Consider the following 19,641-nt stretch of genomic DNA (forward strand, 5'->3'; position numbering starts at 1 on the left):
ACCATGCACGGAACCTTGGCGTCATCCTGGATTCGTCACTCTCAATGAACAGACAAGTCAGCGCCGTATCCTCTTCCTGCTTTAACATTCTTCGCATGCTCAGAAAAACATTTCGCTGGATCCCCACCGAAACAAGGAAAACAGTCACCCACGCTCTAGTCACGAGCCGACTGGACTATGGAAACACCCTCTACGCAGGTACTACCGCAAAACTCCAGAAGAAACTCCAACGAATCCAAAACGCCTCAGCCAGGCTCATACTAGACATCCCACGCAACGAACACATCTCTGGTCACCTTAAAGACCTCCACTGGCTACCCGTCAATAAAAGGATTACTTTCCGACTGCTTACCCACGCACACAAATCACTCTACGACATCGGACCAGATTGCCTCAACTCTCGACTGTCCTTCTACACCCCCTCCCGCCAACTTCGCTCTTCCAACCAAGCCTTCGCCACTGTACCTCGCATCGACAAGACCACCATGGGAGGCAGATCCTTCTCATACCTGGCTGCCAAAACATGGAACTCACTCCCCGCTTACCTTCGCCTCACCCAGAATCACCCAGCGTTCAGAAAGCAGCTTAAAACGTGGATATTTGACAAATAATCCTCCTCCCCTTCCTAAGCGCCTTGAAACCCTCTGGGTATGTAGTGCGCTATATAAATTTTATGACTTGACTTGACTTGACTTAAAGTTTTGTCAGATGTGGGATTCGAACCCACGCCTCCAGGAGAGACTGCTGCCTTAACGCAGCGCCTTAGACCACTCGGCCATCCTGACCACATGTTGCTTGTTCATCTACATAGTGAGAAAGATAGTGTGAACAAAATAAAACACACATCTTAGGCCATGAGTGGCTATAGCAAGAAAAAAACTCACTGCACTTTTCCAAAAAGACAACCATATAAGCCCATGTGAGGGAAATGATCTGATTTTCTCCCTCAAGAAAAAAGTAAGATTATATACAGGTTTGTCAGAAGTGGGATTTGAACCCACGCCTCCAGAAGAGACTGCGACCTGAAGACAGCGCATTAGACCACTCGGCCATCCTGACTTGCAGTTGCGGCACCTTCCACAAGCCAGACAGCCATGCAAGTTTGGTACCGAAAAGGCATGCCCTCAATTCATTTATCCCATTATAAGCATTTCCAACAGATCTTTGAACAATCCATACAGAGCAGTACCTATGAAGAACTCTTTAGACCTTTAAAGCGTACAAAGAGAAAGTGTTATTCACCAGCCACTTGAATGGCCCAAAGCTGCTTTGAAATTGAGTCAACAGCCACATCTTGGCTGACTAAAGCAAATTCAACAAGGGATCTCAATGTCACAACATAGGGTGGAATACGCAAATCTAAGCAGCCCCTGATCACAGCCCTGAGGAAATTGCTGTAAGTGTGCTGGAGTCCAGCTGTCTACCAGGTGCTTGGCATTCTTCCAAATTTGCATGGCCTGTCTGGCCAGGGAATACAAGAGCATGACTCTTCTAGATGAGCTCTTACATGGGTCCCAAGCTCATTTGGTAAGGATTGCACTTTATCAGCAAGACTTTGTAAAACAGAAATATATGAGAAACCCAAGCTCTCTTGACTAGACGAGGACGGAATAACGTCCCAGGTGAAGACAATCAGATGCAACTTCCATCAGATGTTATCCTGATGAAGAAGATTATATCTCCAAAAGTCATGTCAGAAATGGGATTCAAACCCACGCCTCCAGAGGAGACTGCGGCCTAAACACAGCGCCTTAGACCACTCGGCCATCCTGACAGTGAAGAGTCCTAAGAAATGTATAAAAGTCACTCAGAAATTTCTGCGTCCATGCAAGCTTGAAATAATTTCAACCTTCAAACACAAGTGCAACTTTTTGCACAGGACAATAAACACAGAAGATCACATATGAAAGCATTTCATTTCACAGGTGTACTGTTTTTATGCTTTTAGAATAACTTATACCTCTCACCAGCTATTTAGGGTTCTGTATCCTACTCACAAAATTATCTTGCCTGCGACCTCTCTCTCTATACTCAAACAACTACTGCTCAGGAAGTAGGAAGGGAGAAGGTGGGGCAGTTTATGCACATTTATGCTGTCAATGTGCCTTGCAGATTCATGCAGAATTTCAAGATCCTTGCTGGTAACAAGAGAGCAGGCCTTGTTTCAGATCAACTGTCCCTAGCAAGGAACGTCTGAGCACATCCATTCTTTTGCTCTCTAGCCCCTGGCTTGGGACTCACCCTCACTGGCTGAGGAGTGAAGTCCTGCATACCAACGTTGCATAGAAGGTATGTTTGTGATTGGTTTGAGATGGGTGGGAGGTCAAGAGCAGGGAAAAGCAAGTCACCTTCACTTCTAGTCTCCTCTTCTATGCCTACCTGCCGTTCACCCACTCTGTCTTTGTTTCACTCTCTCCTTCTTCAACACCCCATCTCACTCACTCGCTCTATCATTTGCGCTCTTTCCCCTTGCTCTTCATTTCATAGTGGAAACATCGCTTGAATGGAGCATTAGAAAATGAGGTTACATAAAATTAAAAATCTACTTATTGGAAACCAAAAATATCACAAGACTGAATGTAAGCCATTTCTTCAATAAAAGGGATTTTTTAGGCACCCCCCAAAAAACACATAAAACACCACCAGTGCTAGAAGAATATTATACGAGCTTGAAGACAGAATTGGGCAAATTCATTTGCAGTTGGTACTTATTCAGATATTATATGCACTGCCAATTTTTAGCTGAGATTCTGAAGGAACGCAGAGACAAAATGGACTTAAAGTTTTGTCAGAAGTGGGATTTGAACCCACGCCTCCAGGAGAGACTGCGGCCTTAACGCAGCGCCTTAGACCACTCGGCCATCCTGACCACATGTTGCTTCTCCATCTACATAGTGAGAAAGATAGTGTGAACAAAAAAAACCACACATCTTAGGCCATGAGTGGCTATAGCAAGAAAAAAACTCACTACACTTTTCCAAAGACAACCATATAGGCCCATGTGAGGGAAATGATCTGATTTTCTCCCTCAAGAAAAAAGAAGATTAAACACAGGTTTGTCAGAAGTGGGATTTGAGCCCACACCTCCAGAAGAGACTGCGACCTCAACACAGCGCCTTAGACCACTCGGCCATCCTGACTTGCAGTTACAGCACCTTCCACAAGCCAGACAGCCATGCAAGTGGGGTACCGAAAAGGCATGCCCTCAATTTATTTTTTTTTAAATTTATTTTTTAACACTTTTATTAACATTGTTCAAATCATACACAGCCTTCCGCCTACAACCCACTTGGGCCGGCGACGCGACAATGCTGGATACAGTCGAGCACCAGGGAAGACAATATACATAGCCTGACGCCGTCAACCCAGGGGTACGGCAGCATAATATCACAGTACAACAAGCAAGCTAAACGTGAGCCAACACCGGGGCCGTCGCCGCCCACTTGCCGATGTATCCCAGTGGCTTAGGGGGTAGGACACGTAGGACGGGTGCTGCAAGTCAGAAATGAAGGTGTATTTTGTGTTTAATAAGATCCCCAAACTCCCAGAAATAACCTCCAGTCCCCCCCCCCCCACCTCCCCCCTGTCCAACCTGTCCACTAACCAATCATTAGCAACTACTCTGCGTCTAGGCCGCGTCGTCGCCCCCCCTCTAGGTCCCAAATGTGACTCCCCAAAAGTGTTCCAGGTGAAGCCCACTCCCAACCCTCCTCCATAGCTCGGAAACTACCACTCGTCACTCGTCTTGTGACAGCCGGGCATCAATACTCCACCCGGCCATCATACCAGTCAGTATCGTCACCTCCCTCGCAACTGAGATGCCGGGGGGGGGGGGCAGTGAGTACCCTATAGTGCAGGCTAACATTCTGCATCCCCCCGCTCGTCTCCCTGCGTGTCCGCTACCTCCTCTCTAGCATATCTGAAGGTGTTATACAGACCCCAAAAGTTTTTCGGTCTACTAGTGGGGGAGGAGCTCACTGTAGTGTTCAGCTTGCGTACAACAGTACACCATGTCTCTGGCCCACCGTGTTTTAGTCGGGGTCGGCCCTCTCATCCAACACTGTGCCACCGTGCGTCTCGCCAACAACAATCCCATATCCGCCAATCGCCTATTCGCAACCGGCAGTGGCTTCGAGTAGCCCAGCAGCGCCAAAGCTGGATCAACCTGCAGTTCGTGCTCCAGTATTTCACTGAGCTCCGAGAAGACCGCAACCCAGAACTCCTGAATCTTGCGGCAGTTCCACGCCATATGTAGGAAGTCCGCCACAGGTGCGTGACAACGTTCACATTCAGGAGACTGACGGAGGCCATAACGGTGTAGTCGTTCGGGAGTGTAGTACACCCGCTGCAGAAATTTAAAGTGTATCTGCCTGTGCCGTCCATTCAGAGAATTTTTTTTGGTGTTACTACAGCAGTACGTCCACATTGCATCATCGATATCCACTTCCAGGTCCCTCTGCCAGGCTAACCGGGCTTTGGAGGGTTCCTGCGCCCTGTATGAAACAATGCTCTTGTACAGATGCGACGTCGAGTGCCGTGGGGAGGGGTGGGCAATGACGTAGGCGAGTTCCGGGATGTCCGGCGGCTCAGTCATATCTGGTCCCAGGGCCTCCTTTAAGGCTCCCCGGAGCCTGTGAAACTGGAACCGCTGCAGCAGAGTCGGGTGCTCTACCTCTATGGCCACCTGGTCCCATGTTTTGGCCTGTCCGTCCGCAAACAATGCGCCCGCCGTCTTGATCCCGAGATCATGTAGCGCACAAATAACATTCCTGTCTCCGATGGGGGCTAGCCACTGCAACCATTCCACCGACATGGCGGGGGAGTACAACAGCGCTTCTCCCCTAGCCTTCAACAACTCGTTCCAGGCATGATTTGTGGCCGTTATGGAGTTCAGGATGCCCACTCGGCAGTCCGCAGGAGTGCTGGCCGTGGCCGGAAGCGGGAGAGGGTCCGCAAACAGCCGCTCCATCCGAACGTGCGGGATCTTCCTGTCCCCATGTATCCACGTATGCAGGTGAGAGGCCTGGGCCACTCTGTAGTACCGCTCCAGGTCGGGCGCGCCGAGTCCTCCCAGTTCGTACGGCAGTGTGAGCGTGTTCCAGCGCACACGCGGCTGTTTACCTCCCCAGGCCAGTCGAGTCATAAGTTTCGTCATATTCCGAAAGAAGGTTCGTGAAAGTATTATGGGCAAGGTGGCAAACAAGAACAAGAATCTCGGGAGAAGCACCATTTTCATGATGGCCACACGGCCCATCAAGGAAAGCGGGAGCTTGCACCAGCGCTCCACATTGTCCTCGCACTTACTGAAGGCCACCCCATAGTTTTCATTGAAGAGCACTTCCGGGTCTGTATGGATCATCACACCCAGGTAACGTACCGGGTCCGTGGTCCAGTGTAGCGGGTAGTCCATATCGAAGCGGTCCGTCACTGGGGTCAGGGGGAACACCGCCGACTTCTCCCAATTCACTTTCAGACCAGAGAGGGCACCAAAACGGACCACCTCCCTGAGGATTGGGGCGAGGTTTGATTCTGGGTTCCGAACATACAGTAACGTGTCGTCTGCGTATGTCGAGATGACAATTTTGTAGGACGGAAAGCTGACCCCCCGGTACCAGTGGTATTCGCGCAGAGCGCACGCCAGTGGTTCCGCCACCAGGGCGTGCAGCAGGGGGGACAGAGGGCATCCCTGCCTCGTTCCTCTGCTAATAGGAAAGGGCTCCGAAACCCGATCCCCCAGTCTCACCCTGGCTACCGGTTTCCAGTACAGTGCGCCAATCATCTGTAAAAACTGCTCACCCAGCCCCATACGACGGAGGACCCGTATCATGAATGGCCATTTGACGGAGTCGAACGCCTTCTCCATGTCCAGGAAAATGGCCACCGCCTTCGCGTCCTGACGGACATGTTGCATGGTACCGAGCACCGTTCGTATATTATAGGACAGATTCCGTCCCGGGACGAAGCCGGCCTGTTCCGGGGCTACTATCTCCGGTGCAAGGAGAGATAACCGGGTGGCCAGAACTTTGGCATAAAGTTTTGCATCGACGTTTAAGAGGGATATTGGTCTGTACGAGCTGCACAGATTGGGGGGTCTACCTGGCTTCAAGATGGTAACCAACTGGGCTTCCCGCATCGTTCCCGGCATACTGCCCTCCTCGCCTATTTCGTCAAATAAGGACGGCAAGTGTGGGATGAGTTTTTCCTTGAAAGCTTTATAAAACCCCACTGTCAGGCCATCGACACCGGGAGCGCTGTGGGCCCGCATGGAAGCCAAGGCCTCAGAGACCTCGTCCGCCTGGATGGGCGCCATGAGGAACTCCCTGTCCGACTGCGCCAGAAACGGTAATTGTATATGTTCTAGATAGTCGTCTATGTCCGTTTCCAGATCTTCGGATTTGGTAGCGTATAAGTCGGAGTAGTAGTCGCGGAAGGCAGAGATGATGTCCGTATCTGTCGTGACCGTGGACCCTCCCGGGGTGTCCAATTCCGTCAATCTGGGGGCACTTTTTTATCGCGCAGTATTCTGGCCAGGAGTGAACGGGGGCGTTCAGCTTCCCCATAAGTCCTCGCCGAGGCATATTTCCCCATGAAACAGACCTCCCTGTCCGCCTCTTCATTAAATTCTGAGACCAGAGTCCGTAGAGCGGCGGCCACCGCGGGATCAGGGTCTGTAAGGAGTTGCGCCTCCAAGACGGCTAGTTGGGACTCCAAGGCACGAAGCCTCTGCTGAATAGCCTTCAGAACGCTGGAGTGTTTGGCCATGACTATCCCGCGAATGAAAACCTTGAATGCCTCCCAGACAGTGTGGAAGTCTTCCACGGAGCCTAAGTTCCTCTCGAAGAAGAGGTCAATCTCTTCCGCCACCTCCCCCCGGAACGTGTCGTCTAGTAGGGCGTATGGCGGGAAGCGCCAGGTGAACGGGGGATCCCACGCCTCGGCGCTTCTAATGCCAATAGGATTGGCGAGTGGTCGGACAGAGTTCGCGCGAGCACGGTGCACTCCACAATTTGAGTAGTGATGGAATGAGAGGCCAGCCAATAATCAATTCTAGTGTGGATGTCATGGAAGGAAGAGTAGTGTGTAAACCCACCCCTGCCCGTATTTCGAGACCTCCACACATCGACCATATCCAGGGCCAACAGTTCAGCCGTAAGAGCCACTGCTGCCGCCGCAGGCTTCCGCGTGGGGCCCGAAGACCTATCTAAACTGGGGTTCAGCACCAGGTTAAAGTCCCCCCCCCCCGAGCATGGACGTGGAAACATACTGCCTACAACTTTGAGCTAGCCGGGTATAGAAGTCCAGGGAGTCATAATTCGGACCATACACATTAACTACAGTTAGGACATGTCCCTTCCCCTCACATCTCGATATGAGATAACGGCCTTCGGGGTCTGCTGTAATCAGTCGCAGAACCAGCTTGGAGTGTGGGTTTACCCACGTCAGCACCCCCCTGGAATGTGTAGAGTATCCCGCCGCGGTGGAGTTACCCAACAGGTCTCTGTGCTGTAGCAACTTACTCGTGAGAGGTAAATGTGTCTCCTGAATCAAGGCAAGATCTACGTGGTGTCTCTGCAGGTAGTGGAGTACCTTCCTTAACTTTTTGTGGTCGTTGAGACCCCTAACATTCCAGGTTAACACTTTTAGGGTATCAACAGAGGAGGCCGAGGCCGTTACCTGGGCATCCGCCATTGGAGTTGACATGGGACAATACAACGGCACACTTCAGCAATGTCACCAATATTCCTCGAGTTGCATGAGCGGTGCAGTGAACATTTCGTGGACAGTCCCCTCCCTTCCGTGCCTCCCTCCCTCACCCCCCCAGCCCTCCCAAACACTGTAACCCCCAATGCAGCAAACCCCCGTTCCCCACCCATACCAAAACACACCAGCCCCCACCCACAGCAGACCCGCCCCAACCTGGTCCGTCAGCATCGCCCCCACCCCGCACCCCAACAGACCCACCCCAACCAGGGTCATCAACCACAACAGTGTGCTCAACGCGCAGGGCAGCAGAGAGCCGAGTGACATAGTCCCCACCCACATCTCAGATCGCTCGTGTTGCCCTCCACCCGCTCCCGCCGTGCACAGCACCCCAGAATTGCGCAGCCGTCATAGCCATGAAGATTGTCCAGTACGTGCCCCGCCCCACCAGACCCTGCACACAGTTCCCAGGTCCAGGTTCATCGCCTTTAAGGGGCCAAGAACAAGCTTCACGCCCCAGGCCCCAGCGCACACCCAGGGCAGAAGAAGCGTAAACCTCCACCAAGGAGGTCCCCCCGCCCCTCACACCTCTCAGCCACACCACTTATCTGTGCAATCAGCAAAAGTCACGTAGGTTCTCGAGCACCCCAGCAGTCCTTCAGAAAGAAGAAACAGCACGCCTCTGTCCCAGAGCCTCCATCTCGGAGGCATAGATTGTAATCTTTCGGAGACAGTGTTCAGTCTTGGTCATCCAGTCGGCTGTTGGCCCCTTCGTCCTCGGGCGTGTTGTCAGAGATCGCTTTCTGTTCCTTCGCCCACCTCTTCATCGCCTGCTGTAGTGCCTTGGGGTCTGTGAAAATATGAGAGTGTCCTCCTTTATTGACGCGAAGTTTGGCTGGGTACAGTAAGGCGTAGTCCAGGCCCATCTCTCGGAGCCGCTTCTTGTGGGGGATGAACTGCTTCCGCTCCTCTTGGACTTTTGCTGTAAAGTCCGGATACAGCGAGATGGCGGACCCCTCATATTGCAGATGTTCTTTGGCTCTTGCCAAGCGGTGCGCAGTGTCTCTATCCCTGTAGTTGAGGAGTTTCGCTATGATAGGGCGCGGTGGCGCACCAGGCTTCGGCTGCGGGGCCAACGACCTGTGGGCCCTCTCAACAGTGAACTTGGCCAAGAACACTCTGTCCCACAGCAGTTTCGTGAGGAGACCCTCCACAAAGCGTTCCATGGGACCAGTGGAAGTGCTCTCCGGAAGGCCCGTGATGCGTAGATTGCAGCGTCGCAAGCGCGCCTCCAAATCTTCCGTCTTATCACTCAGGACCTGCATCAGTCTTTCCATTTTTTTCTGTGCTGTGTTCAGGTCCGTTTGAGCCTCCTCGACCTCCGTCATCCGTCTTTCCGCCATGTCGTGTCTCTCTGCGTGCTTATCCAACCGTTCCGCCATCCGGTCCATCCTATACGACATGGCGTCAATCTTGGACCCTAGGGCCAAAATACTGGTCTGTATTCCTTGTTCCATGGACAATAACATGGTTTTTATGTCCGAGTCGCCGCCCCGAGCCACCTCTGCATGCGTCGTGGGGCCGTCTTCCGTGGCCGGGCTCTGTTGGAGCAGCCGTTTTTGGGAGAAGGGCAGCTTGCTCTGTGTCCTGTCGCCTTTGCCCATTGTCTCTCAGCGATCGTCTGCTGTGCGCCGCAGGGGGTGGGGGCCTTCGAGGTATTAAATAGCGCTATGAAACGGAGGGTCTCAGCACAGGCGTTTGTCTCCGGAACCCCAAGCCGCCGCCCGGGGGGGTCAGCAAGAAGAAAGATCACCAGGTCCACTCTTCCCTCGTCGCTCCTCGTGGTCCCGTTCAATCCCCTCAAACGGCGCTACCTGATCCGTGTCCTCCTCTCTCGCGTGTAGTGGCCCGATGGCCCAAGCCCCAATGTGGACCAATGGAGGAACGGAGGAACGGGGGGGGGGGGTGAAGGAGATATGAAGCCCCCAAGCACTGCTCAGTTGGTCAGGAGTCGTGTGTGCGCACAATTTCGGGGGGCCCCCCCACCACTCGAGCAGTCTCTAAGGTGTTCCAGAGCCACACGGTGCAGCGCGTATGGCGCAAGGAAATGGTGAAGCGCGGTCCAGGGGGCCGGTCTCCTCGCCCCACGGGTCTGCCTCGACAGTGCCCTTCGCTGCAGTCCTTGGCCAGGGACGCCCCACAACCAGTCTTCCAGGGGGCACTAATGGCTCGCCCACGCTCCTCCGTCGTCCCAGAGGGGGAAGGGGGGATCCGCTCCTCTCCGCCCCCCCCCGCAGCGGTCCGCGGTCCGGAGGCAGCCTCTAGGGGCCTCGCTGTGATGGGCCCAGCCACCGGAGCCGTGGCAGAGGGTAGCTGACCGTCCGGTATGCTCACCTCGGATGTGCGGGGGGGAGGGGCACCGGATCGGCAACAGGTGCAGTCCGCGGCCGCACGTCGCGAGACGCCAGCCGGATGAAGAGCTCACTCGAGCCCGCTGCTTGCGGCCCAGACCACCGGTGATGCGGGCACCGTCACGCCCGGTCGCGCCTCTCGATCCCAGCGCCGCCGGAGCTACCGTCGAATCTTCGCTGGTCTGGGGGTTGGCTGGGGCACCGAATCGGCGAGATCACTCTGCGCAAATAGGATGTTAAAGGATATTTAGGGCAGTGCACGGCGGAGCTGTGGACCTAGTCAGCCATTCCGCTTGCCGGCTAGCTCCGCCCCCCATGCCCTCAATTTATTTATCCCATTATAAGCATTTCCAACAGATCTTAGAACAATCCATACAGAGCAGTACCTATGAAGAACTCTTTAGACCTTTAAAGCCTACAAAGAAAGTGCTATTCACCAGCCACTTGAACGGCCCAAAGCTGCTTTGAAATTGAGTCAACAGCCACACCTTGGCTGACTAAAGCAAATTCAACAAGGGAACTCAATGTAACAACATAGGGTGGAATACGCAAATCTAAGCAGCCCCTGATCACAGCCCTGAGGAAATTGCTGTAAGTATGCTGGAGTCCAGCTGTCTACCAGGTGCTTGGCATTCTTCCAAATTTGCATGGCCTGTCTGGCCAGGGAATACAAGAGCATGACTCTTCTAGATGAGCTCTTACATGGGTCCTAAGCTCATTTGGTAAGGATTGCACTTTATCAGCAAGACTTTGTACAACAGATATGTATGAGAAACCCAAGCTCTCTTGACTAGACGAGGACGGAATAACGTCCCAGGTGAAGACGAACAGATGCAACTTCCATCAGATGTTATCCTGATGAAGAAGATTATATCTCCAAAAGTCATGTCAGAAGTGGAATTCGAACCCACACCTCCAGAGGAGACTGCGGCCTAAACACAGCGTCTTAGACCACACGGCCATCCTGACAGTGAAGAGTCCTAAGAAATGTATAAAAGTCACTCAGAAATTTCTGCGTCCATGCAAACTTGAAATAATTTCAACCTTCAAACACAAGGTGCAACTTTTTGCACAGGACAATAAACACAGAAGATCACATATGAAAGCATTTCATTTCACAGGTGTACTGTTTTTATGCTTTTAGAATAACTTATACCTCTCACCAGCTATTTAGGGTTCTGTATCCTACTCACAAAATTACCTTGCCTGCAACCTCTCTCTGTATACTCAAACAACTACTGCTCAGGAAGTAGGAAGGCAGAAGGTGGGGCAGTTTATGCAAATTCATGCTGTCAATGTGCCTTGAAGATTCATGCAGAATTTCTAGATCCTTGCTGGAAACAAGAGAGCAGGCCTTGTTTCAGATCAACTGTCCCTAGCAAGGAACGTCTGAGCACATCCATTCTTTTGGTCTCTAGCCCCTGGCTTGGGACTCACCCTCACTGGCTGAGGAGTGAAGTTCTGCATACCAACGTTGCATAGAAGGTATGTTTGTGATTGGTTTGACATGGGTGGGAGGTCAAGAGCAGGGAAAAGCAAGTCATCTTCACTTCTAGTCTACTCTTCTATGCCTACCTGCCGTTCACTCACTCTGTCTTTGTTTCACTCTCTCCTTCCTCAACACCCCATCTCACTCACTCGCTCTATCATTTGTGCTCCTTCCCCTTGCTCTTCATTTCATAGTGGAAACATCTCTTGAATGGAGCATTAGAAAATGAGGTTACATAAAATTAAAAATCTACTTATTGGAAACCAAAAATATCACAAGACTGAATGTAAGCCATTTCTTCAATAAAAGGGATTTTTTAGGCACCCCCCAAAAAACACAAAAAACACCACTAGTGCTAGAAGAATATTATACGAGCTTGAAGACAGAATTGGGCAAATTCATTTGCAGTTGAAACTGAAGTTTGGTACTTATTCAGATATTATATGCACTGCCAATTTTTAGCTGAGATTCTGAAGGAACGCAGAGACAAAATGGACTTAAAGTTTTATCAGAAGTGGGATTCGAACCCACGCCTCCAGGAGAGAACACTGCCTTAACACAGCGCCCTAGACCACACGGCCATTCTGACCACTTGTTGCTTGTTCATCTACATAGTGAGAAAGATAGTGTGAACAAAAAAAAACCACACATCTTAGGCCATGAGCGGCTATAGCAAGAAAAAAACTCACTGCACTTTCCCAAAAAGACAACCATATAAGCCCATGTGAGGGAAATGATCTGATTTTCTCCCTCAAGAAAAAAGAAGATTAAACACAGGTTTGTCAGAAGTGGGATTTGAACCCACACCTCCAGAAGAGACTGCGACCTGAACGCAGCGCCTTAGACCACTCGGCCATCCTGACTTGCATTTACAGCACCTTCCACAAGCCAGACAGCCATGCAAGTGGGGTACCGAAAAGGCATGCCCTCAATTTATTTATCCCATTATAAGCATTTCCAACAGATCTTAGAACAATCCATACAGAGCAGTACCTATGAAGAACTCTTTAGACCTTTAAAGCGTACAAAGAGAAAGTGCTATTCACCAGCCACTTGAACGGCCCAAAGCTGCTTTGAAATTGAGTCAACAGCCACATCTTGGCTGACTAAAGCAAATTCAACAAGGGATCTCAATGTCACAACATAGGGTGGAATACGCAAATCTAAGCAGCCTCTGATCACAGCCCTGAGGAAATTGCTGTAAGCGTGTGGAGTCCAGCTGTCTACCAGGTGCTTGGCATTCTTCCAAATTTGCATGGCCTGTCTGGCCAGGGAATAGAAGAGAATGACTCTTCTAGATGAGCTCTGACATGGGTCCGAAGCTCATTTGGTAAGGATTGCACTTTATCAGCAAGACTTTGTACAACAGATATATATGAGAAACCCAAGCTCTCTTGACTAGACGAGGACGGAATAACGTCCCAGGTGAAGACGAACAGACGCAACTTCCATCAGATGTTATCCTGATGAAGAAGATTATATCTCCAAAAGTCATGTCAGAAGTGGGATTCGAACACACGCCTCCAGAGGATACTGCGGCCTATACACAGCGCCTTAGACCACACGGCCATCCTGACAGTGAAGAGGCCTAAGAAATGTATAAAAGTCACTCAGAAATTTCTGCATCCATGCAATCTTGAAATAATTTCAACCTTCAAACACAAGGTGCAACTTTTTGCACAGGACAATAAACACAGAAGATCACATATGAAAGCATTTCATTTCACAGGTGTACTGTTTTATGCTTTTAGAATAACTTATACCTCTCACCAGCTATTTAGGGTTCTGTATCCTACTCACAAAATTACCTTGCCTGCGACCTCTCTCTGTATACTCAAAAAAACTACTGCTCAGGAAGTAGGAAGGCAGAAGGTGGGGCAGTTTATGCAAATTGATGCTGTCAATGTGCCTTGCAGATTCATGCATAATTTCTAGATCCTTGCTGGAAACAAGAGAGCAGGCCTTGTTTCAGATCAACAGTCCCTAGCAAGGAAAGTCTGAGCACATCCATTCTTTTGCTCTCTAGCCCCTGGCTTGGGACTCACCCTCACTGGCTGAGGAGTGAAGTTCTGCATACCAACGTTGCATAGAAGTTATGTTTGTGATTGGTTTGACATGGGTGGGAGGTCAAGAGCAGGGAAAAGCAAGTCACCTTCACTTCTAGTCTCCTCTTCTATGCCTACCTGCCGTTCACTCACTCTGTCTTTGTTTCACTCTCTCCTTCCTCAACACTCCATCTCACTCACTCGCTCTATCATTTGTGCTCTTTCCCCTTGCTCTTCATTTCATAGTGGAAACATCTCTTGAATGGAGCATTAGAAAATGAGGTTACATAAAATTAAAAATCTACTTATTGGAAACCAAAAATATCACAAGACTGAATGTAAGCCATTTCTTCAATAAAAGGGATTTTTTAGGCACCCCCCAAAAAACACATAAAACACCACTAGTGTTAGAAGACTATTATACGAGCTTGAAGACAGAATTGGGCAAATTCATTTGCAGTTGAAACTGAAGTTTGGTACTTATTCAGATATTATATGCACTGCCAATTTTTAGCTGAGATTCTGAAGGAACGCAGAGACAAAATGGACTTAAAATTTTGTCAGAAGTGGGATTCGAACCCACGCCTCCAGGAGAGAATGCTGCCTTAACGCAGTGCCTTAGACCACTCGGCCATTCTGACCACTTGTTGCTTGTTCATCTACATAGTGAGAAAGATAGTGTGAAGAAAAAAAACCACACATCTTAGGCCATGAGTGGCTATAGCAAGAAAAAAACTCCCTGCACTTTTCCAAAAAGACAACCATATAAGCCCATGTGAGGGAAATTATCTGATTTTCTCCCTTAAGAAAAAAGAAGATTAAAAACAGGTTTGTCGGAATTGGGATTTGAACCCACACCTCCAGAAGAGACTGCGACCTGAACGCAGCGCCTTAGACCATTCGGCCATCTTGACTTGCATTTACAGCACCTTCCACAAGCCACACAGCCATGCAAGTGGGGTACCGAAAAGGCATGCCCTCAATTTATTTATCCCATTATAAGCATTTCCAACAGATCTTAGAACAATCCATACAGAGCAGTACCTATGAAGAACTCTTTAGACCTTTAAAGCGTACAAAGAGAAAGTGCTATTCACCAGCCACTTGAACGGCCCAAAGCTGCTTTGAAATTGAGTCAACAGCCACATCTTGGCTGACTAAAGCAAATTCAACAAGGGATCTCAATGTCACAACATAGGGTGGAATACGCAAATCTAAGCAGCCCCTGATCACAGCCCTGAGGAAATTGCTGTAAGTGTGCTGGAATCCAGCTGTCTACCAGGTGCTTGGCATTCTTCCAAATTTGCATGGCCTGGCTGGCCAGGGAATACAAGAGCATGACTCTTCTAGATGATCTCTTACATGGGTCCTAAAATCATTTGGTAAGGATTGCACTTTATCAGCAAGACTTTGTACAACAGAAATATATGAGAAACCCAAGCTCTCTTGACTCTACGAGGACGGAATACCGTCCCAGGTGAAGACGAACAGATGCAACTTCCATCAGATGTTATCCTGATGAAGAAGATTATATCTCCAAAAGTCATGTCAGAAGTGGGATTCGCACCCACGCCTCCAGCGGAGACTGCTGCCTAAACACAGCGCCTTAGACCACACGACCATCCTGACAGTGAAGAGTCCTAAGAAATGTATAAAAGTCACTCAGAAATTTCTGCATCCATGCAATCTTGAAATAATTTCAACCTTCAAACACAAGGTGCAACTTTTTGCACAGGACAATAAACACAGAAGATCACATATGAAAGCATTTCATTTCACAGGTGTACTGTTTTTATGATTTTAGAATAACTTATACCTCTCACCAGCTATTTAGGGTTCTGTATCCTACTCACAAAATTACCTTGCCTGCGACCTCTCTCTCTATACTCAAACAACTACTGCTCAGGAAGTAGGAAGGCAGAAGGTGGGGCAGTTTATGCAAATGTATGCTGTCAATGTGCCTTGCAGATTCATGCAGAATTTCTAGATATTTGCTGGAAATAAGAGAGCAGGCCTTGTTTCAGATCAACTGTCCCTAGCAAGGAACGTCTGAGCACATCCATTCTTTTGCTCTCTAGCCCCTGGCTTGGGACTCGCCCTCACTGGCTGAGGAGTGAAGTTCTGCATACCAATGTTGCATAGAAGGTATGTTTGTGATTGGTTTGAGATGGGTGGGAGGTCAAGAGCAGGGAAAAGAAAGTCACCTTCACTTCTAGTCTCCTCTTCTATGCCTACCTGCCGTTCACTCACTCTGTCTTTGTTTCATTCTCTCTTTCCTCAACACCCCATCTCACTCACTCGCTCTATCATTTGTACTCTTTCCCCTTGCTCTTCATTTCATAGTAGAAACATCTCTTGAATGGAGCATTAGAAAATGAGGTTACATAAAATTAAAAATCTACTTATTGGAAACCAAAAATATCACAAGACTGAATGTAAGCCATTTCTTCAATAAAAGGGATTTTTTTAGGCACCCCCCAAAAAACACATAAAACACCACTAGTGCTAGAAGAATAATATACGAGCTTGAAGACAGAATTGGGCAAATTCATTTGCAGTTGAAACTGAAGTTTGGTACTTATTCAGATATTATATGCACTGCCAATTTTTAGCTGAGATTCTGAAGGAACGCAGAGACAAAATGGACTTAAAGTTTTGTCAGAAGTGGGATTCGAACCCACGCCTCCAGGAGAGACTGCGGCCTTAACACAGCGCCTTAGACCACTCGGCCATCCTGACCACATGTTGCTTGTCCATCTACATTGTGAGAAAGATAGTGTGAACAAAAAAACACACATCTTAGGCCATGAGTGGCTATAGCAAGAAAAAAACTCACTGCACTTTTCCAAAAAGACAACCATATAAACCCATGTGAGGGAAATGATCTGATTTTCTCCCTCAAGAAAAAATTAGATTAAACACAGGTTTGTCAGTAGTGGGATTTGAACCCACGCCTCCAGAAGAGACTGCGACCTGAACGCAGCACCTTGGACCACTCGGCCATCCTGACTTGCATTTACAGCACTTTCCACAAGCCAGACAGCCATGCAAGTGGGGTACCAAAAAGGCATGCCCTCAATTTATTTATCCCATTATAAGCATTTCCAACAGATCTTTGAACAATCCATACAGAGCAGTACCTATGAAGAACTCTTTAGACCTTTAAAGCGTACAAGGAGAAAGTGCTATTCACCAGCCACTTGAACGGCCCAAAGCTGCTTTGAAATTGAGTCAACAGCCACATCTTGGCTGACTAAAGCAAATTCAACAAGGGATCTCAATGTCACAACATAGGGTGGAATACGCAAATCTAAGCAGCCCCTGATCACAGCCCTGAGGAAAATGCTGTAAGTGTGCTGGAGTCCAGCAGTCTACCAGGTGCTTGGCATTCTTCCAAATTTGCATGGCCTGTCTGGCCAGGAAATACAAGAGCATGACTCTTCTAGATGAGCTCTTACATGGGTCCTAAGCTTATTTGGTAAGGATTGCACTTTATCAGCAAGACTTTGTACAACAGAAATATATGAGTAACCCAAGCTCTCTTGACTAGACGAGGACGGAATAACGTCCCCGGTGAAGACGAACAGATGCAACTTCCATCAGATGTTATCCTGATGAAGAAGATTATATCTCCATAAGTCGTGTCAGAAGTGGGATTCGAACCCACGCCTCCAGAGGAGACTGCGGCCTAAACACAGCGCCTTAGACCACTCGGCCATCCTGACAGTGAAGAGTCCTAAGAAATGTATAAAAGTCACTCAGAAATTTCTGCGTCCATGCAAGCTTGAAATAATTTCAACCTTCAAACACAAGGTGCAACTTTTTGCCCAGGAAAATAAACACAGAGGATCACATATGAAAGCATTTCATTTCACAGGTGTACTGTTTTTATGCTTTTAGAATACCTTATACCTCTCACCAGCTATTTAGGGTTCTGTATCCTACTCACAAAATGACCTTGCCTGCGACCTCTCTCTCTATACACAAACAACTACTGGTCAGGAAGTAGGAAGGCAGAAGGTGGGGCAGTTTATGCAAATTTATGCTGTCAATGTGCCTTGCAGATTCAGGCAGAATTTCGAGATCCTTGCTGGAAACAAGGGAGCAGGCCTTGTTTCAGATCAACTGTCCCTAGCAAGGAACGTCTGAGCACATCCATTCTTTTGCTCTCTCGCCCCTGGCTTGGGACTCACCCTCAATGGCTGAGGAGTGAAGTTCTGCATACCAACGTTGCATAGAAGGTATGTTTGTGATTGGTTTGAGATGGGTGGGAGGTCAAGAGCAGGGAAAAGCAAGTCACCTTCGCTTCTAGTCTCCTCTTCTATGCCTACCTGCCGTTCACTCACTCTGTCTTTGTTTCATTCTCTCCTTCCTCAACACCCCATCTCACTCACTCGCTCTATCATTTGTGCTCTTTCCCCTTGCTCTTCATTTCATAGTGTAAATATCTCTTGTATGGAGTGAAAAGGCGGGATTTCACCTCTAGAGTCTGCTTACCATTCTCCAGAATCCCGTCACAGGTCGACTGGACCTTTTTACCTGTCATAGAGTGAATTAGGCAACCTAGTCATAACTAAACAATTCAATCCCAAAATACCCAATTGCTTTTCCCCAAAGAACCACTGACTAAAGACTGAATTTAAAAGGTTTATTACATAACCAAAAATAACTGGAGATACAGGCACCTCAGCAAGAGGTTCAAAAGGTAAACCCACACTAATACAAACATAATCCTTCGGAAAAGTCTCAAGCGGCTAATGAATAGTACAAGGGTCAATTCTAGAATCATCAGACTAAACAAGATTGCTGTAACTTGAGTTCTGGTACTCATCAGGATAATAGACATATATTCAGATTAGTCTGTCCCTACACTATGCTAGGTGACATCCCTACTCAACAACAGCCCAACCTAACCAAAAGGTGTCAGCCGTGGAGACTTCCAAAGACGTTCACCACCTTCTCCCTTAGAATAGAGACTCCATTCCTGCTGCTAAGCTCTTTTCCCAAGCGACCGCTCTGTCTAGCTCCTCAGCCATCTGCTCTGTCTCCACCCTCGGGGTGCTGTCCCTAATACGAAACCCCACAATGTGAATGACACGCCTTCAGGTACGCCCCACTAGAAGGTGTTGGGTTCTGTAAATTTCCACATGGCATTGGTCCATCCTTGTCCGTTCAAACGTCCTTGGGTCCCAGGCTCTTCATCCTTTCAAGTTGCCTTCTTGAATTCCTGGTCTACTCCTCCATGTCTGAGTCTAGTATCCTAACATTCTTACACAATGGGCCCTTCTACTCTACTATCTGCTAGATGAGGCGCCTGCAAAGGAATACACGCAAATAGCTCACAGTCTACAACAGTTGCAACATTTTCTAAAAGGCTCTTTTATAAATCACTTCTACAGTTAAATGTTAAGCAAGACATTTTCCAACCGGCCTGCACCAATTCACTGAACTAGGCCTCTGCTTGAGTTATAGGCCCAGCGCTTTACATTAGCACTTCTTCTTAGTTCACTAGGCCTCCAACCTTAAACAGCAAATGCATTTTCTACTTTAAGCGAATCATCAAATATATATGAAGACCGTTTCATTTCAGATTAAGCAACTCTAAAGGCTCGATTATGCTTGTTTAAACACACATTGCATCAGTAAAAGGTTTCTTTTCAACAGCGTCGCTGTTTAAGCAGCAAAGGTATACTTGCAATCCAATTAGTTCTCTATTCTTCATTGCGCTACAACATGATTAAAGTCCTTTATATATATGGGTGCGGGATACTTGTACATATGGTGCACCCCTACAAATTTCACTTTAAATGGCGCTCTCTCAGTTCCCCCCTTTGATGACCCGTGTCATCACCACCCTCACATCATCCTCAGGGTAAGAACTAAGCTAAACAGAGCTTGTGGCCATTTTCCCTCTCTTGAGCATCTCCAAGGCTCTCAAACTGCAGTACTGATCGTCTTGCAGTCTTTCCATTCGTATCTCTTGCGCTCTCATTGA

General features: G+C 48.6%; 6 non-coding genes across 6 annotated transcripts; all 6 read right to left on the minus strand.

The window, feature by feature from the left end:
- Positions 1-1,691: 1,691 nt before the first annotated feature.
- TRNAL-UAG (transfer RNA leucine (anticodon UAG)) lies at positions 1,692-1,774 on the minus strand. Its single transcript has one exon. It is a non-coding gene; the product is annotated as a tRNA-Leu (tRNA).
- A 1,012-nt stretch (positions 1,775-2,786) lies between these two features.
- TRNAL-AAG (transfer RNA leucine (anticodon AAG)) lies at positions 2,787-2,869 on the minus strand. Its single transcript has one exon. It is a non-coding gene; the product is annotated as a tRNA-Leu (tRNA).
- A 188-nt stretch (positions 2,870-3,057) lies between these two features.
- On the minus strand, positions 3,058-3,140 carry TRNAL-GAG (transfer RNA leucine (anticodon GAG)). The gene has a single exon. It is a non-coding gene; the product is annotated as a tRNA-Leu (tRNA).
- A 9,241-nt stretch (positions 3,141-12,381) lies between these two features.
- Positions 12,382-12,464, minus strand: TRNAL-CAG (transfer RNA leucine (anticodon CAG)). Its single transcript has one exon. It is a non-coding gene; the product is annotated as a tRNA-Leu (tRNA).
- A 3,838-nt stretch (positions 12,465-16,302) lies between these two features.
- Positions 16,303-16,385, minus strand: TRNAL-AAG (transfer RNA leucine (anticodon AAG)). Its single transcript has one exon. It is a non-coding gene; the product is annotated as a tRNA-Leu (tRNA).
- A 903-nt stretch (positions 16,386-17,288) lies between these two features.
- On the minus strand, positions 17,289-17,371 carry TRNAL-UAG (transfer RNA leucine (anticodon UAG)). Its single transcript has one exon. It is a non-coding gene; the product is annotated as a tRNA-Leu (tRNA).
- Between the last annotated feature and the right edge of the window lie 2,270 nt (positions 17,372-19,641).

This window comes from Lissotriton helveticus, chromosome 8 (genome assembly GCF_964261635.1).
Source record: "Lissotriton helveticus chromosome 8, aLisHel1.1, whole genome shotgun sequence".
Lineage (NCBI taxonomy): Eukaryota > Metazoa > Chordata > Amphibia > Caudata > Salamandridae > Lissotriton > Lissotriton helveticus.